Here is a 23,419-nt window from a genome sequence, read left to right as displayed (position 1 = left end):
GAACTGAGACTAAACTTGGGCCAGATAAGAAGGTGCAAGTGTGCCAAAGATCGTGAGGAATGTGTCTTTATAATGAACAGGTACGAATAGCTACGGATATGGGAACACAAAATTATGTTGGATGGCTGTCGACCAAAATGCGAACAAAAAATGTATGTAGAAAAAACATTGTATTTGCACAGTGGCCTTCACAGGAGTTTAGGTCGTTCGACTTTGTTGTTGTCTTAAGGCAAAATCAGTGCTACCCCATAATCAATAATTCAACACAGATCACACGTGTTCACTGGTTCTCCACAAGTGGGTCAGCTGCTATGAATATAAATTATTATTTCGACCATGCCAACAAACAATAGTCAACATAAGAATGTGTCAACACTTTTTTTTGCAAGAGCAGATAACTTTTGTTTTGAATTTCATAGTATACTAGTTTCATGTATACTCTACGGCTGGTGTCCTCCCATTCTATTGTGTTGTTTCAAAAGCTGTTAATGCGCATGTATTGCCCCCCGAGACTCGACCATCGTTTTTGTTTGAACTTGGTGGAGATTAAGCAAACAGATGATAATGAATATGTTATTTTCTTTGTATAAGATGGAACATGATCGATTCCATTCTAATTATGCTTCGTTCGGATTATGAGTATGTAATATAAATCGAGATTTACAAGGTTTACTTCTGCGGATTGATTGATTTTGTATTTGACTTTGAAAAGGTAGAAGAAATAATCGGATGATTTTTTGTGGTAATAACAGAAACCACGGAATTTGGAATTTCCATACTTTCCCATTCAAAAACACACAGGAAAGTTTGAGCTACACACAATGAAGCTAATATTCCAAATACTTTCTTTGTCTGATTTTCTTAAACAATTCTGATTTTATCTGATTTTCAAATTTATTAAAATTTGGACAAACTGTGAATAATACATTGGAAACTCTCCCAAAGTTTTGTTTGGACAATTGGATATATTGGATAATTTAAATAATAACTGAGAAGTTTTTCAAAAATGTTTCCGGTTTTGACTTAGGACTACGTTTTCCATTTTCCATTCCATCCCTCATACAGTCTCTCTTTCTCTAGCAGTCTTATTTTAGTGTTAATGGCACACATAGCGGCCTAAGAGCAAATGCCTGATAAACGATACTGTGTTTTGAATGAATGATGGCGCATATAGCGATGCGATTTAGTTCGCAATTCTAAATCATAGGTAGTGGCTCGAATCAATAATCTACTGCGTCGTTTGGTAAAGAGTGTTTGTATATTTTTGCATCATATGCACACATTGTTGTTGTTTTATATGCGTTTTTAAATGTTTATTTTTCGCGTAACATAGTGTTGCGTTGTGTTCATTAGAAACGTGTAATAATGGTGGTAGCGAAACAAATTTATAACCACATGTGACCATAGTGTATCAGCTACAAAAAGACCACCGCGTTAGCTGGTTGATTTTTATTGATCTTTTTCATGTCTAGATGCGATAAAACTTAAAATTTGAAGCCTCTATGATACAAAGAATAAGAAGTACGTAGGTATTACCTTGCGTCATTCATTAATACTTAATTTGATTTCTTATGCCAAATAACACAGTGCCAAATCACTTAAAAAAATGGCGCAATTTCGAGTAAATCGCGTTATTTCAAGAGAATCGCTTAAAAAAATCCCGTAAAATAAAATCACGTAAAAAAAGCTTATTTCAACTACTGGAATATAGATGTTGCTACGCGAACTTTTCAACCAGCTTAGCGTTGTGAATCACAATAAAATTATTGTAAAGTTGTAGAAATGCATAATGAAGGACAAACAACAAATGCGGCGACTTGATTACGTATCAGAAAAAAATCCGTTCTTATAAGATGTTATTCTGAAGGTGATGTTGAGGCATTATCATCACTATTATTAATTCCTATACTTTTCAAGCCAGAATTATAATCCCTGCATTCAAGAAATGTCACTAAAAAAGGTAAGTATTAGCAAAAACTTTCACTACATGACCTACATGCAAAACCACAACCAAATTACGGATAAATCGAGCCTGCATGTGGCGCGTGTTTAACCATTGTAATTCTTCGTAACGATATTTTATATTACACTAGGTGGAGGCGATCTGGCGTAGTGGTAAAATCCATACCTCTCACGCAGAGATCACGAGTTCAATTCTCACTCCCGACATTCTTTCAAAAATGGAAGTAAAAGTGACGAACCAGCCGAAATATGTTGAAAGTAACTATAATAGAGAAGAAAAATATTACACTAGCAACAACAATGTTGCGTTCTAGGGATAAAAACTATTCGATTCTTACCATTCTCCTCTATGTATTATAATCAATAGATAAATAGCATCGAACTGCATTATGTAATAAATTATTATTATATGCGAATTGAAAAGGCAATTGTATTGCAATAGTCGGTCAATCAAAAATTGCGCGGTGTTAAATACAATAGTGGTGGAAAAGTGGAAAAGCACCCATTCTTCACCATGTTAGGTAACCAATTCCTCATTTAACTACCATTTTCATTATTTTGAAACAAACCAATAAGGTGTTAGTCTATCACAACAATAATTACAGATTTTCATGCATTGCAGCAATACTTTCATATCACAAAGATACAACCTCGCATTTTCAAGATAAAGTTAATTATTCAACAATTTATCATTACTCATCGGGTTGGAATTAAGAGTTCAATTTTAACGGGATGAATGGGAATTGTTGAATAAATACATTATTGTTAGCCGTGCGATTTAACGTCCCATTTTCTACTCACCAGTATTCGCTACGTTGAAGTGAAAATCATCTTGCATAAACATTTTTCGAAAGATGCATTCTACGTAAGGTTAATTATGCACAAGATATACAGCAAATGTAACTCGATGTACAATCGAATACCATTATACACAATTATTAATTTTATCACTTATCGAAACCACTGTTGTGCTGATTTGCGTAAACATGAAAATAAACAAAACTATTTATTGCACTCTTTTCATCAGTATGACCGTGATAAAGCTCATTCAGCTTAGCTCGAATCAACACTCGCTATCACAACACAATTTCTTGTACTGCGAGTTTTCCCTGCGCTATCACACCCACTAACCCCAACGATCAAAAGAACTAGTCTCCTCCGACATTATGTACAAAATATTGTCAAAAAAGCATACTTTCTCACCGCGATCTACGAAACAGTGGACACCTCTTGTTCCAAACGCACCGTAACCCTAACTGACGTCTCGAGAGCCCAGCTTTCTTCACGTTACCCAACACCGCGCGCGGGTGCGATCTCGGACCAGTTCGAACACGAGATAGTCAGTGCCGCTCACTCGGAGACTCCAGAGACTATAGGTTTCAAAAATGGAAAAAAATGCGACGAGGACGGCGACTTACTTCAATGAGCGCAGTACCGAACGCACACACCGCTACGGATTAAGGCATGAACCATCGAGTGAGAGCCCTAGCCCCGATTCGTGAGGAGGTGGTTAGTGTGATATGATGAGGGAGGTTTCAATCACTGCAGGTAACAAACAAACAAAAATAACCCCTACGGAGAATAATGGACTGCAGGAGATGATGACTTTAGCATTTGGTCGTGGGATCTTGTGTGGCAAGCAAAGCAATATTGGTAAGTGAGATTTTTGGAAAGGCCACTTCTCAGTCTGACGATTACGAAAGTTTTGTACAAACTGAACATATCTAATTCAGTTATGTTTTTGGTAGCAGTTACACGGAATTCATCGTTGCAATCTTGCCTTTTTATATGCTTTTCGTGATGGTTCATCGTTACTAATAGTTACCAATTTAGTGTTATTCATTATTTTGACCGTTTCGGGCTAAGCAATATAATATTGGTAGAACAGAGAAACGTTCCTGACGTTGATCCTTACATTGTGATGTTCATAGCAGATCGTCACATATTTCAGATAGAAATTAAGTTTCCCCTTTTTTTTTCTTCTATATATTTCTTTCGCCACTCGTCTCCACCTATTACTAGATAGATATAGACTTGGTAATAAACTCATTTAAAAAAGTGGTAGATATTGGACCGCACAGTTTTTGACCGGCAATTTTACACAGAAACTATGTCATGCCACCGATTACTTTTTTTAGTTTTCCATTAAAATAAAACATTTTGAATAAACCACAATTAATTCTATTATTCTGAATGAATTGATTAAAATTAAACTTTGTTTGTAATTTATAACAGTTTTAAAATTTGGTTTGGTATGGCTGTATGGCATTCACGGAACATACTTTGCAGATATGTCTCGTTTCGCTACACTTTCCTTTTCAAATGCTTCTAGTTGGGTTGTTTTTACGCCAGTGACTATTTTTCTATTGAGTGTGCAACTTGATTGGCTCCGTTTCCACAATATGTCCTTTGGTGCTCTAAATCGTCAACGGCGACAGTCTAATTTCGCTGAATCTTGAATTGTAGACATCTTTCAAACAAATATTGTTTACAAGTCTTCGAGTTTTGCACAACAAATTAAATTTTTACTACGTTGAAATGTCGAATTTCGTTGTGGGAAGTTTTTTTTTGTCTCTATTGGAAGGAAAAGAAGCTAGAGAACATCGACTGCTTGTGGAAGTGTTTGGTGACTCTGCACAATCGGATAGATTTGGTAGGTAGTGGTTTGTACCATTTAAGTTTGAAGACGAGGCATTGAAGACATCACTCGATCATGATTCGTGTCAAACATAAACAGAGCTTGCAGTATCATTGGGAATAAATCACCAAATTATTTCCAAACGACTCAAACCCGCAAAGAAATTTAAAAGTAAGGAAATTATGTTCCATGCGAATTGAAACAAATTTGTCGGATTCTACAATTCTACATGTTCGGAATGTTGCTAAATGTCTTTTTTGGAACGAATCTGAAAAATTGTTTCACTATGAAAATCCAAAAGATCGCAAAAGATCGTATGTAAAGTCGGGTCAACCAGGAACATTAACGCCGAAGCTGAGTATCCATGATTCCAAAGTAAGGCTCTGTATTTGGTGAGATCAAAAGGGTGTGATCCACCGTGAGCTGCTAAAATCTGGTCAAACGATCAATGGAGACATCTATACGCAACAATTGATCCGTTTAAAGCGAGCTATTGACAAAAACGTCCAGATTATGCGACCACACACGATTCGATAATATTCCATTATGACAACGCTCAACTTCATGTTGCTGTTCGAGTCAAAGACTATTTGGAAAATATCGGGAAATTCTGGTTCAATCAATCTATATGCCAAACCTTACCTATTCCGACTACCATTTGCAGAACGCTTTGGTTCCAAAATATGAACGCTTCTCTCGCAACGGAATCCGTGAATTACCAGAAAGGTGGGAAAAATAGTGGCTGGCAATGCCCAATAATTTGAATAATGTATTAATTCATTTTATTATTCAAATCAATGTGTTTCTCATGCAGAAAAAAACGAACGAAACTAGTTGCACACCCAATAAAACGTGGGAGTACGTTCTAATTACGATAGGGCGGATCACGAACATCACTGTAACAAACGCTTTCACGTCACTTACACTTCACTTAATCTTTTTGTGTCTATCATCATTGTCGTGTGAAAATAAACTCCGTGGAGTGAAAGAGTTCATTCCCGTTTATAAGAGACATATCAGTTGCATAATTTCGGGTGTTTAAACGTTATGTCGGTTGCATAATTTCGGACGTTTGAACGTTATGTAGGCAAAATTAATAAGTGTATGAGATAGTATTCCATTTAATTGAGCGTATGTTTTAGAATAACAAGTTTGCGATTATACCTCGATGATTAGGTATTTCAATGCCAACTATTCGGACTCATTCCATGAATAATGTAGTGGTTGAACATATGGGAATGTAATTTTAATTCCTCTTTCTATAAATTACATGACTATCATGAGTTTAATAATCGATATCTCGCATACTCTTGTACTCAACTCTGTCTTATTCGTTTGAATAATGAGAAGTATTTAGTATAGGTCAACGTTAGAATCATTTTTTTAAGAACCGTTTCTACAATTTTGATGAATAATATCTTCTATATCTCAGAATAAATCCAAATTTATCCATCTCATGATCAGTATAATCTGAGCTACTCCCATATGGGATTCTGAAGTTTAATCCTCTTATCCTTCCCATTCTCGTGTAATTTTATATACGGGACATGAGGTTCGATATAATTATTTAAACAGAAACTGGTCAGTAGCGTCGGTCAGAAGCATAATTTTCATATGGAACAATTTTCATATGAAACTCATCAAGTTTCAAGGAATTTGCCCAAAGCAGAAAATGATTCAGATTTTCTTTAGGATGTCAAAATTATGGAAAAAAAACTAGAGAATAATTTAAAAATTATTAATTTCAAAGCTTTGCAATGATAGATTCATTTTTTCCTTATTTGAATTTAAATATTCTTTCATTTAAAGGATGTCTTCAAAACAATATCATTGAAAATATCTATTACGTAAAACACAAAAGATCAATGGCCTTATTCGATGTAACTGTCGTCCTGATTTGGGTCTTGTCCTCCAATTGCGAATGTTTGAATTACAAAAACCAACTCTGCAATATTAGAAAAACATTACAGTTATTATTTTATATTCAAAATATCAACAAATCAATATTATACATAATCAATCATGATCGTTTTGGGCCAGTGGCCGCCATTGCCGTTTCATGGGACTGCGATTCTCTGTTAGTCTAATCCTTAAAATAGAAACAAAAAATTTCTATTCATCTAGGACAATTATTCTCCCTGTTTTAATCAGTCTACGAGAGCTACATTTTTGGTCCTCAACTACATCCCATAGCGCTTTTATCGAATCCAAATAAACAAATTCACGTCCTCTAGATACGTCAGGATTTCGTTCTAAAAATGCCATCAAGCAGGTAAATTGCTGTTTGTTTATCTCTTTCATAAAAAGCAAGACAAGATTCAAAATGTTAGCAAAAAAGCTAAATAAATCCGAAAATCAATTTACTCCATTCCGCGTGACTAGCTTTCACCATCTAAAACACAAGTGACAAATATACTGGTTTTTCGCCGTGACGTGACAGTATCGTGGTATTCATAATAATACCGAGTTCATCAAAGTTGTCACGACGGATGAACTCTTCCGGATTCTACACACACGGTGGCAGCCGTAATATCGTTGTATACAATTTCCTTTCGTTATCACCGTGAAGTGACGTTCGTGATCAGGCCCGATAAGAGAGCTGCCAATTAGTGTGCTGCATTCATTGGGAACAGAACCTATTTTCTAGCTGTTCGAAGAAGATTTTTATTTTTTTTTCCATTTGTTTATTTATTTAGGCTCATTTTAGCTGTAACAGAGCCGAATTAGACATTTAATTCAGCCACCTCATTGATGCTCGGTCTGTCAGACCTATACGTGAGTATAGGAACGTTAATAGCATAACAGATCGATGTTTTTCTTGTTACAATCAGAGCTTGCATGATGATTGTTGCGTGGACGTAGTTATTCTAAAACAACACAAAGATGATCAAGTTTTGAATTCACTTAGTAAGCGAACGCGCAACCAATGTGGCTATGAAGACCCACAATTTTTATTTTCGTATCTCAATTTATTTTGTGACTTGTTAGAATAAACTTTAAATGCAGTGGCGTCTCGTCCGCCTGTTCAAACTGTTCATAGGACAGGTAAACAATCTCAGAAAAAAAATTTAAAAAAACATGTTTTTTAAATTATTTCAATAGACTACACACACAACCCATACGCGACACAGTGAGACAGGTCAAACGCAATTGAGCACCACTCAATTCAATATTTTTATACTTTTATCTCAATATTCTCCTTTTTTATCAATCCGTACTCACGATAGCTAGGTTGTAAGTATAAAATCTAGTCCTGCACAGCAGAATATAGATTTAGTTAGATTTAAGATTTTATAATAAATTTGATCACAAGCCACGGCTCAACAATGCCTATTGATCTACACAATGATCCATTTGTATGCCACCTTTTTTTCTTATCCTGGTAGTTCCAGCGTTACATGACGTTTCTCCATAGCTACGTCACTTCGTTGACAGCTAACGTTACGTCGATGCGCGAGACGTTGCTGATTTGAGGGGTCTCGTCGTAACACTATGTATGAAGCGATCACTACTACCAATGCGCTGCTTTGCGTAAAAATGATATTTGAGGTTCAAAGCTCTGAACGAAGCCGATGGAAACCATGGAAAACACACATACCATTGTTGAATGAACAGGTAACTCACTTGGTCACGCGTCACCTGTTTGAATGTACTAAACAAAATATAATTCATTGAAAAGAACGCTGTTTCAGACATACATACTTTTTTACATTTTATACATTTTTGAAAGATACTATTACTGCCGTCAAATATTACTTTGCACGATCAATTGCTTTCATGAGTTAAAAATGTTGCATTACACACGTAGGTTCTACTATGTTATCCGTAGTTTTTCCCCTTCCGCTTTCGTTGGTATGTATAATATACGAATCATGAAGTTGATATAATGTATCCCAATCTTTTGTCTTTCCATGTGAGAAGAAGGTGCCCTCTAGGAATATTCTAGAATTTTTCTATTACTGCCTTTGGCAAGTTATGAATCTCCATTTTTTCTTTCTTAACAATATACCATATGTAGAAACGCTATTATAATAATAATAGCGTTTCTACAGAAGATCGATAATAACGTTTGCATTGAAAAAATGCAAAAAATAGCCGATTTTTCATGGGTTTACCTTCAAGTGAACTCCGAAGTGAAGTTCCCCAATTGATAAATAAAACGAAGAAAGAACTTAAAAACATGCCTACACGCATGTTTTTTTGATGATACTCAATAATATTTAATTGATACTGTAATTGTCCACGGTTTTATGTACAAGAAGTGTTACAAAGCGAGCAGGGCTTCTCTAAATATTACATTCTAGTGATACCACTAGATTGCGGCGAATGTTTCGGCGGAAGGCGAGAAACATAGATGGGAGGATTTGCAATCGCAAGAAGATTGACTTATTGCTGTTTGTCTATCCACCAGGCGGACCATAAATTGTCCTAGCTTCGCACGTCTCGGACTCGGAGGTGTGAGTGCTCAATTTACTCGAGCATAATCCTCGCTTATAATTTACTCGAAGCGCGGATCCTCGTCTTCTCAAAGCATCTGTTTGCCCCTAAAGTGGCGGCCAGAAATAGCCAGGTCTGGCGGCTGTCAATCATTCCTCTGCGTTAAGTTGGGATATTCGAAAAGGAAATAAACAAAAAAAAAACGTCGAGGCTGTGAATTATTAACCGAATTCTTTGACTTTCACTTTCACCTATGTTTTAACACTGTTATGAAAACAAGATCGACGAGTAGCTAGGATCTATATGAAGTTTTCAGTGTCGCAGCTGTTCACACGTTTTCAAACAATAATTAATCTGAATTCCGGAGATTATGTATTTCATGTACACATCGGTTTTTATAAGAATAAACAAGTTGGTTGAACTGTTTGTATACCATAACAACTTACTCATCACGAATCAATTGGGGCGAGCGTGATGATGTTTGCACTTCGCATCTCATTTGTTTAAAAACATTACTACAAAGCATGTGCATCTCTCGGTTGTTTCCATTCATCCAAATCTAATTGTGCACGTGTATGCGTGTCTGGATGCCATTTTCTGATTGCGGAGAGCCGTTTAAAAATTACCCACTAGGAGGGAATTATTCGCTTTGTTTTCATCGTTTGCCCTCCGTCCCGTCTAAATATGAATCAATTTGTGTGTTTTGATTACATTAGAAGTTTGTTTACTTTACGGGAAAGCACCGTTTATTGCTGATGTGCTTTTACTATGAGAAGAATTTTGAGACCTGTTGAATGAAATTTTAATGCGAGAAACAAACGTTCATTCTTTGGTTTTGGTTGAACTTTAGGAATCAGTGAGTAGTTGTTCCGGTGAATTTGAGGGTAGGAGAGAGTGGAAAGTAAACAAAAGATAAATTCAGCGAATCAGCGCGTTTTTTCGGTTAGGCTCCGGACTGTTTTTTTTATTTGTTCGAAGATTACCGTTGTAATTGCGGAGTTGCAATCGATTGACATTCAAACATTATTAAATCAATTAATTTGAGTGAGTAGGTAACTTTCCGTTTTTGTCGCGCAGAATTCGGGTCACAAAATAACATTACGATAGAGACGTGAATGAGGCAACGATTCGACAACAGCAAATGGAATGGTTGCACTTTTCACAACACTGAACCATGACATGAAATTGTGGCATGATGTAATAATCATTTGCACATTAAAAAACAAACAAAATGACTTAGCTTACACACTCAATAACATGCAAAACAAACAAATGTACCACACAAACAAGTACACTAATGTACCGTTTTTTGCATATTTTACAATGATAATGCGCGAAATTTTTACGATAAAATGCAAATGATATGAAAAGTGAATGCCAATTTTAATACTTGGGGATCAGAAAAGATTCAATACGATGTCTGGTTGGGAGCAATAAGAAGGAAAATCAAACAAGGGAAAACGGCAGGCTAGTGTTCTAGACTAGGATCAGTAATAGTATCAACCGTGACGGAGAAAAGGAAAAAAAGCGCCAGATGTACTTACTTTCAAAGGCAGCTTGTAAATAAAACAAGAAAAAAGAACTTAAAATTAAAATTGTTTTCTCTGCGTTGATAATTATTTTTGTTACCACTCAGAATTAATTCCATTCATACACAAATATAGTTGCTATCAGAACTATGAGAGCTAATCTAGATCTAAAAATGCCTGTCTGTTGCTCCTTCTCTTGATGTTATCGTCGTCCGTCGGTCGGTAAATTGCACATGTAGTATAAGGTAATTGTATTATTCTGGTTCGGAGTGATATACTAAAAGGAAAGCATCGTTTGTCTAGAACTGATGGATCAACCGCGGTTCAATGTTTTTCCACTCTGTTTATTCGAAAAATCTGTGGAGGGCACGCTCTGGCTAAAACATACTCAGTAAACTCATTTCGCCGAAAAAAACGCTATACTCGTATCCAAGAACGCTGTATTGGTTTTATCGAAAAAAAAAATCTGACTTGAATACGATCGGAGCATAAAAGATAGAAAATGACTGATGTGGAACACAAACATTTTTTAAATCAAGAATGAAGAAAAACCATAGATGATTTTTCATGAATTGATGCGAATGAATAAGTCAGACTATTGTCCTAAATATTCGAATGAAAAAATTATATCTAAATGTTTGGAAAGCTTGAATCGTTCGATCACGAAAAACGATTGTGATGATCTGATATCGCACCAAAAAACTTCATGTGTGCTCATCAAAACCAGGTCAATTTTTTTTAAATAAATGGAAATAGATTTGAATATTGAACATTATCCTCAGATCATCAATTCATCGTATTTGTACTGCAATCCAGAACAGAACAGAACATTTATTCGACACTACGAGCAGAATGTACGTAGAAAATCAAGATGAATACGGTCGGATGTTCAAAGAGAAGTTAACCTTCCTATAACTTTCTGTTATGAAAGTTATAGGATCGACGACTAGCTAGGATCTCTATGAATTCTTCAATGTCGCATCTGTTCACACGTTTTCAAACAATAATAAATCTGAATTCCGGAGATTACGTATCTTATGTACACACCGGTTTTTATAAGAATAAACAAGTTGGTTGAACTGTTTGTTTACCATAACAACTTACTCATCACGAATCACTTGAACCGAATCCGTGAATTCGGATTGTAACATCAAGAAACGCTAAGATTTAGAAACCTCGCAACAAGAAACCATTAAGATGGAAGGAGGATCGCTTTTCGATCGCGATCGAAATTAAAAACCGAAGCACGTACCCAAGGTTTTCCGAAATTTCCAGTCTTGAAAAATGAATATTCCTAATATCCTAATCTTATTGAGCATCTGTAGAAAAAGCTTTCTGGTGATGTGATGTTAGAGCATAATTAATTTGAAAGAAATGAAAAAACTAGAAGAGTGATGTACAAAATATGACCGCGTAAACGTAGGACTACGAAATTATTGCCGCCGAGAATGAACAATATAGAAATTTAGGAATGAACTCTCTAGCTTAGACCGATGAATGAATGCAATAAAATTTTAATGCTCAGCATAAACATATACTGTTGAATGCTAGCTGTCTAGAACAACACTGAAACACTGAATGTATTGAATATCCAAGTAGTTCACAGTATCTTTTAGCAAAATTACATCTCCAACGCTCCCAAAAACACAATTTTCCATGATCCACAAATTATGCAACATCCTTCGGTAACCGAAAATCCGAACCGAATCGGTTGAGTGACATCCGGCTTGAAATGCGTTGCACTTTGACTCCACTTTGAACCCGGAAACAATGCTCGAATTCAAGAAAATTAAAAAAATCGATCGGTCATTCGCGATTTATCAGTCATCCAACTAACGACCAGGCGGCAGAGACAGCGAAGCTTTCCGAATGGCCTTTCTCAAGGCCGACGCTTTAGTTTAGTTTTCCAAATTGAACTTTTTCGAGGCTAAAGGCGAATGAACTGAGAAAGTTTAAAGCTTCTATAATTTAAGGCATCATTATCACCAATAATTTCGAACACTTTTAAATTCCCATTCACAAACTCTCGGCCGGTAAAAACATGAAATAAATTTCCCTTTTTTACTTAAGATATTATTTTAGAATACGTCGAAAGCATTGAAATGCCTGTTTAGTTAGAGTAGAGAGGTTTGGTGGCCCTGAAGCTGAAGATGGTTGATTCACGATTCTTTCTTGTTCTCGCGAGAGCAATACACGAGATTTGTGTTTTTATTGCCAATGCACGTAGCGTAGTGCATGAAACTTTTCTCCTAGACACCACCGCAGCCACAGGCGATTCTATATTTGCTCCACCATCACCATTATCTACCTCTGACATAAAAATCAGCAATGCTTACGTGTGATTCAAACCCTCCACCTAACGGTATGGAAAACAGAAGCAATACTTTCCATCTTTTCATTGGATTTCAGAAAACAAAGTTTGTAAAACATCAAAAATGCACTGCGGTGTTATTTTACTTTCATTTACAACACATTATCGAATCTTTCGTACTTAGACTTCACGTCGGGATAAACCTCGGTGTGTGGAGGTTGGCTGCTCGCTGGCTGAGGCAGGACTAAAATTGAATTGGAGACAAACTTACTTTCATACACGCCTAATAATGTTTCCCTTGTGGTTTGCTTCTGGGCGTCACTGCATGCTCTGCACATTGCTTGCTTCGTGTATATTCCAAGAATGGATTCTGAGGCGAAGAGTTTTGCACGTTCGTTCAACATGGTAACGAAATGGGAACTGAGGTAGGTTAGTAGATTTGGGCACTTCATAACAATCTGAAGAAAATTATATATCTTAAGAAATTAATAATCCAACAATGGAAAAAGGTTGAGAATTATTTCAACAAAAATCCCGCGGTTCAATTGGTCGATTGGCACAAGCAATCTGTGCTCTCCCAGTTATTCATTCAATCGCATTCTACAGAAATAAGAATACGGATTGAAATATGCGTTTGCTTGATTTTCTGCTTTTGTCGTCTAAAAAGAACAAGTAACATAGCGGCGATCAATTATGCCTATTGTCGACGATTGAAGTAAAAAAATCAAGATCAAAGAAAAGTAGAAGAATGATTTGTGCCCGTGCAGCAAGAATGAAGGCCGTTTTCCACGATTTCAGTGTTATTTTAGTTACTCTAGATAGCGAGTAGTGCATGTTGTTGATGCTGAGAGTTAATTTGAAGTGAAGTGAACAACATTACTTGGAAAAAAATGACGACAATGTGGGTTGTTACGATATTTTCGGGTGCGAACAATATCGAATCGGTTTCGTGTGCTGTTGTTGTTTTGATATACTACTACAATACGAAGACTGCAGTGCAAATCAGTCTCTCGTACGAAATACAGTGCATAAGAGGAAATATGTTGCAACGTAAGCTTCACCTTTGCAAGCAGCCCCAAACATAGAGGTTTTGCCCGACGCGAAGTATGACAGCGAAATCTCTTCGGAATGGAAGATGCAATTTTGATCTCATTTTATATTATGGTTCTCAAATCCGAGGTGAAAAAATTAAAAAGATCCGCCCCAACGGTTCTATCGAATCACACGTACGAATTGTGTTTTTGCTTTTGCTTTGTCAAAGGTTGATAACATGTTTCAACTTGATTCAGCAGTGAGAAAGATCGCTGCGACAATTGCCGATTTCAGTAATGAATGATGAATCAACTATCTTTAGCTGTTTCTAAAAAATCATGCAAGTTAGGTGGCTTCTCAGGCGCGGCGCAGAATGGATTAGAATATGTCATAATAGTTTGCCAAGCGTCGATCCCGTAAGCGTGCATCGGGGCAGAAACGGATGCGCATAATATTATTTGACATATTAGCTGCTTCGTAAAATTCTATTACAATAACCGATCAGTCATTGCAAAACGTTTAATATGAGTGTAACTCTATACGGTAACAGTTCTGGTGGAAACATCTTTTTTCTACATATTCAAATAAAAAATGGATTGCCACAAATGTTTGTTCGTCCATCATTCGAGAAGAGGCCGTCCTATTTGAGCTGTTTATTAGGTTGTGTTATTAGTCCAACTGAAATTCGCGCTGACGCGTTTAGCTTCGTATTCTATTAATTTGAAGCGAAAATGGCAATGGAGAGTTCATTCACTCTATATACTTTTCGTTATTTTAACCACGCAGAAGCTCATCCTTCTGTCATTATCACTCGATTGTACCACTGATTGAGAAAACAAACAATACCCTACAATCAAACTAAACGGTCCTTATTATGACCACCAAATTATTATCAAATAATTTCATAATGGAATTTTTCAAACACATTCAGAATTAATATGCAACAAAGAGCCTAACGTAATTCTACATCAACTATGTGATCGTGTCATGGACACGACCCTACTGATTTTTTTCAGATTTGGACCGTGCTTGTCTTAAACTTGCTATTTTATATGTATTGTATTTGTATTGTTGTTGTATTGTATTTGTATTGTATTTGTATTGTATTTGTATTGTATTTGTATTGTATTTGTATTGTATTTGTATTGTATTTGTATTGTATTTGTATTGTATTTGTATTGTATTTGTATTGTATTTGTATTGTATTTGTATTGTATTTGTATTGTATTTGTATTGTATTTGTATTGTATTTGTATTGTATTTGTATTGTATTTGTATTGTATTTGTATTGTATTTGTATTGTATTTGTATTGTATTTGTATTGTATTTGTATTGTATTTGTATTGTATTTGTATTGTATTTGTATTGTATTTGTATTGTATTTGTATTGTATTTGTATTGTATTTGTATTGTATTTGTATTGTATTTGTATTGTATTTGTATTGTATTTGTATTGTATTTGTATTGTATTTGTATTGTATTTGTATTGTATTTGTATTGTATTTGTATTGTATTTGTATTGTATTTGTATTGTATTTGTATTGTATTTGTATTGTATTTGTATTGTATTTGTATTGTATTTGTATTGTATTTGTATTGTATTTGTATTGTATTTGTATTGTATTTGTATTGTATTTGTATTGTATTTGTATTGTATTTGTATTGTATTTGTATTGTATTTGTATTGTATTTGTATTGTATTTGTATTGTATTTGTATTGTATTTGTATTGTATTTGTATTGTATTTGTATTGTATTTGTATTGTATTTGTATTGTATTTGTATTGTATTTGTATTGTATTTGTATTGTATTTGTATTGTATTTGTATTGTATTTGTATTGTATTTGTATTGTATTTGTATTGTATTTGTATTGTATTTGTATTGTATTTGTATTGTATTTGTATTGTATTTGTATTGTATTTGTATTGTATTGTATTGTATTTGTATTGTATTTGTATTGTATTTGTATTGTATTTGTATTGTATTTGTATTGTATTTGTATTGTATTTGTATTGTATTTGTATTGTATTTGTATTGTATTTGTATTGTATTTGTATTGTATTTGTATTGTATTTGTATTGTATTTGTATTGTATTTGTATTGTATTTGTATTGTATTTGTATTGTATTTGTATTGTATTTGTATTGTATTTGTATTGTATTTGTATTGTATTTGTATTGTATTTGTATTGTATTTGTATTGTATTTGTATTGTATTTGTATTGTATTTGTATTGTATTTGTATTGTATTTGTATTGTATTTGTATTGTATTTGTATTGTATTTGTATTGTATTTGTATTGTATTTGTATTGTATTTGTATTGTATTTGTATTGTATTTGTATTGTATTTGTATTGTATTTGTATTGTATTTGTATTGTATTTGTATTGTATTTGTATTGTATTTGTATTGTATTTGTATTGTATTTGTATTGTATTTGTATTGTATTTGTATTGTATTTGTATTGTATTTGTATTGTATTTGTATTGTATTTGTATTGTATTTGTATTGTATTTGTATTGTATTTGTATTGTATTTGTATTGTATTTGTATTGTATTTGTATTGTATTTGTATTGTATTTGTATTGTATTTGTATTGTATTTGTATTGTATTTGTATTGTATTTGTATTGTATTTGTATTGTATTTGTGTTTTATGCCACGCAAAATAGCGGTAAAGTTTCGAACAGATCAAGTTGAAAAGATTTTGTCCTCGCGGTATTTCAATACTGCAGACATGACTTACCGCCCAATTAGTACCTATGCTTTTTGAATTCAATTCTTGAAAGGTACGCGCTAAGTACCGATTCCCGTTAGTTTCGCCTAAATTGATGACAGTCAAAGCGTGTCCCCAAAACATTTTCAACACGCGCGGCTTGGAAAAAGATGGATTTTAAACCGCCACAAAGCTGCGATAGAGCTGGCTTTGCTAGCATTATTGTATTTATATCTCCACCACGGAATTGGATGCATTCATAGAGTCATAAAAAGGCGGAAAACGAAGCATGACGAAAGCACTGCACTGCAACAACAATCAAATAAAACCGTAAAATGTATGAAATTCTACACCTCATGAGAACTGTTTGTTCTTCGTCTTTCTTGTGCATAACATGGCGAGAACACATTTCTCTTCGGTGCAACGAAACGTCGAAGCGAGACTTTGAAGACTTGGAGAGGGCGGTGAGACAGGATTCGTATGCATTTTCACCTTAATGAGAACCGCCGCTGCATGGCGCTCTCAAAATAAATTAGAATACTGATGCAAATGATGCATCCCGCGCGATCCCATGATGAAGTATCGTTTGAGGTGCCGATGGTGGGTGGTATAACAATGTTTCTTTGTAGAAAATGTACAACAAAAGTGTAGCACAGCCACGAGCATTCGCAGCGGTAAGAATACATTTCGAACGAAAACATTAATGGCTGGAGTATTTCAGAGCGATGGTACACTTTACGATGAACGATCGTTTTTTTGCTGATGATGGTGGCTAATGATAGCGTGAAGTTTTCACACTGCGAATCCTGTGACCAACCAGGAAAGTCGTACATCAAATTGAGAAGGAAATTGAGAACTATAATTTCGGAATAATTCAATTGTAAACCCAGACGAAACGTGAAATGGAAGATTCATTTGTTTTCAATTATGTCGAATGGTGATCGAGAGACAATTTCTTGTTTAAAATATTACAACTAACGCATTAACAATGATAGATGATCAGGACGTAATTTCAAATGTAATTTGAGGTTACTAAGTAAAATTTGGGATGTTGTTTCGACCATTGATGTTCCACGTGATTCTTTTCATAACATTTTTTTTAATTTGTGTTACAATTCAAATTTTAAACATTGGGTTCCGATTTTTGAAATCCGGGTGCAAGTTTGAGTTTCAAATTCAAATGATAAATTTTCAGATTATGGATCCAAAAATTACAGAGCATCTTCATTGAAGAAAAATACCCCGTTTTGAACAAGAATCGAATATATGTGAAGCCAACCACTCGGCCACAGAAACCTATCCCTAGACTTCGACCTAGGATTCCAGACACAGACATCACATGCATATTATAGGTTCCAATTCAACGCCCTATTTCGGATAAATTGGACTTCGTCCAAAATGAAACAAATTTTAGAAGACTACAACAAAACATATGCTCCAGATGAAAACATTTACATCATAGAATACATTAAACTTTCAAATCACGCTATGGCAACAGTGAATAGAATCTAGCAAATTTTCACATCTGTGTGGCGATCATTGGAAGAAGTGACCCACGAGAAGGATCCATGGCCCTATTTGCAAATTGCAAGGCGGTGTCGAAGACGAAGACGAAGTTTTTTCCTCGTTTATTCTATCAGTGAATGGAACGTTCTGACAGCTCCAAACAAAAATTTACCATTGCCTGATCCCTTACATTTTTCGAGATAGATCTGGGAACTGTAGAAAGCACCACTGATATTTTAGCTTGAAAAAAAAACTCACCTCTCATTTAGGTTGTTGCATACATATGATATGCACCACCAATTAAAATTAGCCTGCTGTTTATCAACACCTGACCTACCCGATTCTGTCTTGACTGGGCTAACACTTTAATCCTTTCCATCGCTAGGGTTTTGCCTCCATAGCACCATTCGGTATTCTCTCAGCTGCAGTGGATGTGCCGGAACCCTTTAGCATCAATTTATTGTAACGACATAATAGCCAGTTTGTGGCGAAATAATTTTAAGCTGTTGCCCCCTCGATTTTGCTCTATGTGCACAGGGTGAACCCACTCCAATCGAGTGGAGACTAATCCAAAAGATTGCCAGTGAGTCGTGAGCATCCGAAAATAATAAAAAAATAAGGGGCAATGTTGCTCAATTTCAGAGCGATGGAAACTCAAAAACAAAGCACGAACAAACGGAGGCAGGAAAGTGACTGGTGAAAATTGTCTAATTTTCAGTGCCATCGCCTACCCCTACCATTCCCCTACCTTCTCTCACTAAAAAGATCATTCGGAGGTGGTTTTACAGGTTAGAGATCAGAAGGAGGATATTTCCTCGGGATTGTGGAGGTGGCGTTTGCTTTGTTCCATCGTCAAAAAGCGCTGATTTTTGCTAACGCGGCTCAGTAAGCGGTTATTAATGGTCACATGCCTATTTTCTGCACTCGCAAAACAAGCCGAACGCAGCGGCGGTATCAGTCGGCGAAGAGGCATTGGAAAATTTGCGCTAATGAATCATGGAAATGAAACTGATAGGACAAAAGTTATAGCACTTCAATTCAGCAGGGTCGTATTCGAAGAGTATACAGGGATATAGTACATAACAAAACAATATCACCACTAAAAAAAATAATACATTATTGTAATTTTGATGACAAAAATAAACAACTTCAACAAGCTTTCTTCATCCGGTCCCGATGAAATTATATGAACACTCAGAGGAAGTGAAAAACATAATATGAAGCCCCAATAGGACAAACAATGCAGCAGCAGCATACAGTCTGCAACAAAATAACGCAAAATGAAAATCGTGGCTGCAAAGCTGCGTATTGATTACCTATGGTAAAAGCGTAACAAAAAAGTGAACTACTGCAAAAGATTGACCCGCACAATTTTTCGAACATTTTCATAATTTTCTAGATGATTTGAAAATATGTTGCTTTCTTGGCCAAATTTACAGAAAAAAAGATTGTTTTGGAATGAGTGAAATAACACATTTCAGCAGTGTATAAGAATCTAAAGATAAATAGGAGGGATTCTACGCCAACTCGTCTCGAAGTTGGCAGCATCCTCGCAGAATTCATTCGGGTTTTGTGGATGTGAACATATTAGTCTCTGTGCATAGTTATTCCAAAATACTGTCTCCTTTTTGTAGGAGCTGCTGTTTTTTTAATTATAAAATTAAGTGTTGAGTTTGAGTTATGTGCACAAAAAATTTACGCTTTCCAGACTAGACTTCGCGAACAACGAAAATCGCGGTAACAGTAACAACGGTAATCGCGAACAACGAAAATCGCGGATAACGGGATAATGGGCTAAAAATGAGGTGTTGTTTGATATTTCAGCATGAAAACTATGTTTTATCAATACAGAAATCATTAAACTATCCATCTGTAAGACCGGGTACACCTATGGTCAGATAATGTGAAAGTCATAACTAAAACAAAAGAGCGAGTGCCTACCTCTCACTGACGAATGATACTTACTTTCTCGGATTATTCGCTCGCGGATAATCGAGGTTCTACTATTAGTTATGAAATGGATAGTAGTATATCGAATATACAGCAAGAATATACTGAATATCGAATATACAGCAAGCTTCCATGCTCTGTATTTGCTAATACAAAACTAGGAGAAACTGCATGTCTGCTTGAAGCGAATGAAGCGTTGCATTTTAGGAAGAAATAAACACATTTTTACATGAAAGTTTTAAATGATTATTAAAATGAATTTGATAAAGTATCAAGTTTTTTGCAAGGAATCCTGAACAGATTTTTGACGTAAGACTACGTCTGTCAGTGAGGGTACCAAATCAGAAAATAGGTCACGTTTTTATGAATTAAAATCAACGTTGATAACTATTTTCGCTACGAATGAATTCTGATGATTTACATACCATTCGAATCATAAATTCTTTAAGATTTGTTTGATACGCGATACATTACGATTCTCTAATTCGTAAATGGCTAAAATTAATGAAAATTGAAAGTATTTCATATTCCCATGCATTTTTTTGCCCATTCGTGTGCTTACCTCCCAGTACCATAAATAACAGGCAATCGTTTCTGCCTGCTCTCAACTTATTTGGTATAAGTAAGCCATCCGCGATTTTAAGTCGCAGTCTCAATTCAACTAGCGAGCGCACACAGGTTATGGTATAAAAAGAGCAAATAATGTAATGATGCAACATGTCACGTTGCGGAAATGCAGAGAAATGCGACATTTTATTCAGTTGCCCTCTAGTGGCTTCATTGCAATAATTCTGTACAATGAATTATGCGTTTGTTGAACAAAGCAGAGGCCCTTAGGTTTGCTATGAAGTATGCCTTTGGGTGGTTTGCTAATTCGGAAAACTAAAACTAAATTTCTCTCTATCGGCCTTGAAAGAAGGAATTTTGGAGCCTCGCTGCCGCTGCCGTCTGGTTATACCAAATATTTGTACTAAAAAATTCCTTCTTAAATCTCTATAATGTTTATTCTCGCCGGCGATAATTTCGTAGTCCAATTTTAAAATGCGACCGTGGCTTGGATTGTAGGCAAATAATTTCGCTTCGGCGTGATAAACGAAAAAAATGGACGTGAAGTGAAACGAGACTGTATGAAGGTAAAATGATATTCTCTTTATTGAGCGCAAACGGAGATTTCTGTTGTAGTGCCAATGAATTTGAATAACTATTTTTATTATGTCTGATTACGATTTCGAATCTAATGATGACGTTTTTTGATACAACCAGAAAATGTCACGTCATCCATTGAAAAATTGCAATTCAAACAAATGATTACTAAACCATCGGTAGTCTTATGTCAACTTTTCGGTTATATTTCGAACGTATTCCACCCAAAGTTTAATTGCGCTATCCGTTATCCTTGCCATTCTATTTCGCGGATAATCGGGGTTCTGCTGTATTCTCATTTTCGAAATCACGAGAGCTGCAACAAGGTACAGCTTTTATATTTTGATTTTGACGCTGAACTAAGTCTTTCAGCAAAGGATGCCAAATCAAAAAACTGGTCACGTTTTTATGTAATAAAGTTAACATTAATAACAGTGAATGAATTCTGGGGATTTGCATACCATTCGAATTGGAAATTCTCTAAGGTATATCAATACATTACAATTCCCTAATCCAAAAACGATTTAAATTAATGGAAAATGAAAGCTTCATCTACTTCATGGCACAAGAAGATGAAGTATCTTTCATGGAAGTATGCTTTCAAATCCCAGTAGAAAAACCTTACTGTTTAATGTTCTGGGGTTCGATCCTACCTCAAGCGGAATATAGGAGTGTTTATAGTTTGTGATCGATACTGAGTGGGAAGGAAAAGTTTGGTGCGAATTGGCAGAGCAGTTCAATCGTAAAGTGAGAACGGAACCAAACAAACGAAAAGCGCTGATAGCTTTCGACGACTCTCTTTACCAGTAATTTGATGTAAAACATCTGAAAGATGCTGACATATACGTGACACACGAATCAAATGCAGCTTTCGTTGTACGGGCAATTAGAGAGGAGAGAGGAAATACTACGATTTGAGCTCCGCAATTTCTCGATAGTTCTCAGAAATATTTGTATTCATCGATAGGAAATATTTCTACTCGCACAACTCAGTACAAACATTCTGTGCAAAAGTTGATAGTTGTTGAATGGAAGAAGGGCTTGCTATGAAGTATGTTGAACAGATTTTATCAGATACGTACCAGCATGAGCCAACAAATACATAATATATTTCTATTGCCAGACAGCCGGTTCTCAGTACGGACCTGCAGCACAAACGGAGCGGAGATATTTGTTTTTGGCGCGAGAAGGAAATTCGCGTTGACGGCAATGAGCATTCTATCACGAGTTTGGGAAGCGACATTGACTGTGATGGATTTTCAGATGAAATGGACAAACTTTCAATTGAAAATTGTCAATAACTTTTCTATATCTAATATGTAATGTGCTAAAAATCTGATGTTTTTTTCCAATATGTTTCTATCTAATATGAAGACATCTTGTAGCGATATCCATTTAGGGAGGCGTATTATTCTCTATCAGTGCACCAGGCCCGAAGGCAGTTTTAAAAAGCTCATATTTTGAATGAAAATTTTAATTACTGAAGTAGTAAAAATAATCAAGTAGCTAAATAACTACAAAGGTATATGAAAAATTTCAATGCATTCTAAAATAATATCCGAAGTGATAAACAAGCGGATTGAATAATATAATTCCGTAGTTCTACGTCGAAAATGCGGTCGGATCTTAGATACAACCCCTTACAATTTTAAAAAATATCTTTATTGGTCATGTCATGTAAACAAGGGGTTTGTTCGTCATTTTTAGCAATACCAAATAAAAATAGGCTGATTGTTGATCTATGACGAATGTGGTCCGACAATTGTTGTGTTCGGCGTGTGGCGCAACAGATCTGATATTCCTATAAACCTTTGATTTCTATTACTCATACTGGCAGTATGTACAACATTACGCTCGCTGTGGGAACGATGCGGTCTATGCTGATCAGAGTATACATGTTCAGGTTTGTTCTAGTAACAGGAAGGACTTTGAAACGGACGTCACTCAAATCTGGAAGACTTGCTCTTCTTCTATGTCAAACCCTTGACTAACCATTTGCTGAAATCGAAAGTTGTGAAAACATTCCAGTGTAACAGCGCAAACAAGTGAAGACTACAAGAGCCGTAATTAGCAACTGAAGAGATCAACGGGAGTCACAAGATTTGTTTTAATCACCAGTTTGTACCATTTCGCATATACGCGTATACATTGCGACTAATTAGCAAACAGAGGCGTACATCAACTTATAGTATCATT

The 23,419-nt window shown here is 35.4% G+C and overlaps 1 protein-coding gene across 3 annotated transcripts in view; it reads right to left on the bottom strand.

Annotated features, from left to right (window-relative positions):
• Window positions 1-23,419, bottom strand: part of LOC129775164 (serine/threonine-protein kinase Pak) — a 99,292-nt gene that overhangs the window by 61,189 nt on the left and 14,684 nt on the right. Inside the window, exon 1 of one of the 3 annotated variants that reach the window (XM_055779536.1) lies at window positions 2,764-2,911. The exons of the other annotated variants lie outside the window; for them this stretch is intronic. The gene's annotated coding sequence lies outside the window, so the exon portion shown is untranslated. Of the gene's footprint in view, window positions 1-2,763; window positions 2,912-23,419 lie in introns of those variants that run through there. 3 annotated transcript variants of the gene reach the window in all.

This window comes from Toxorhynchites rutilus, chromosome 3 (assembly GCF_029784135.1).
Source record: "Toxorhynchites rutilus septentrionalis strain SRP chromosome 3, ASM2978413v1, whole genome shotgun sequence".
In the NCBI taxonomy this organism is placed as follows: Eukaryota; Metazoa; Arthropoda; class Insecta; order Diptera; family Culicidae; genus Toxorhynchites; species Toxorhynchites rutilus.
The sequence above is the reverse complement of the archived record's forward strand: the minus strand, read 5'-3'. Positions and strand labels throughout refer to the sequence as shown.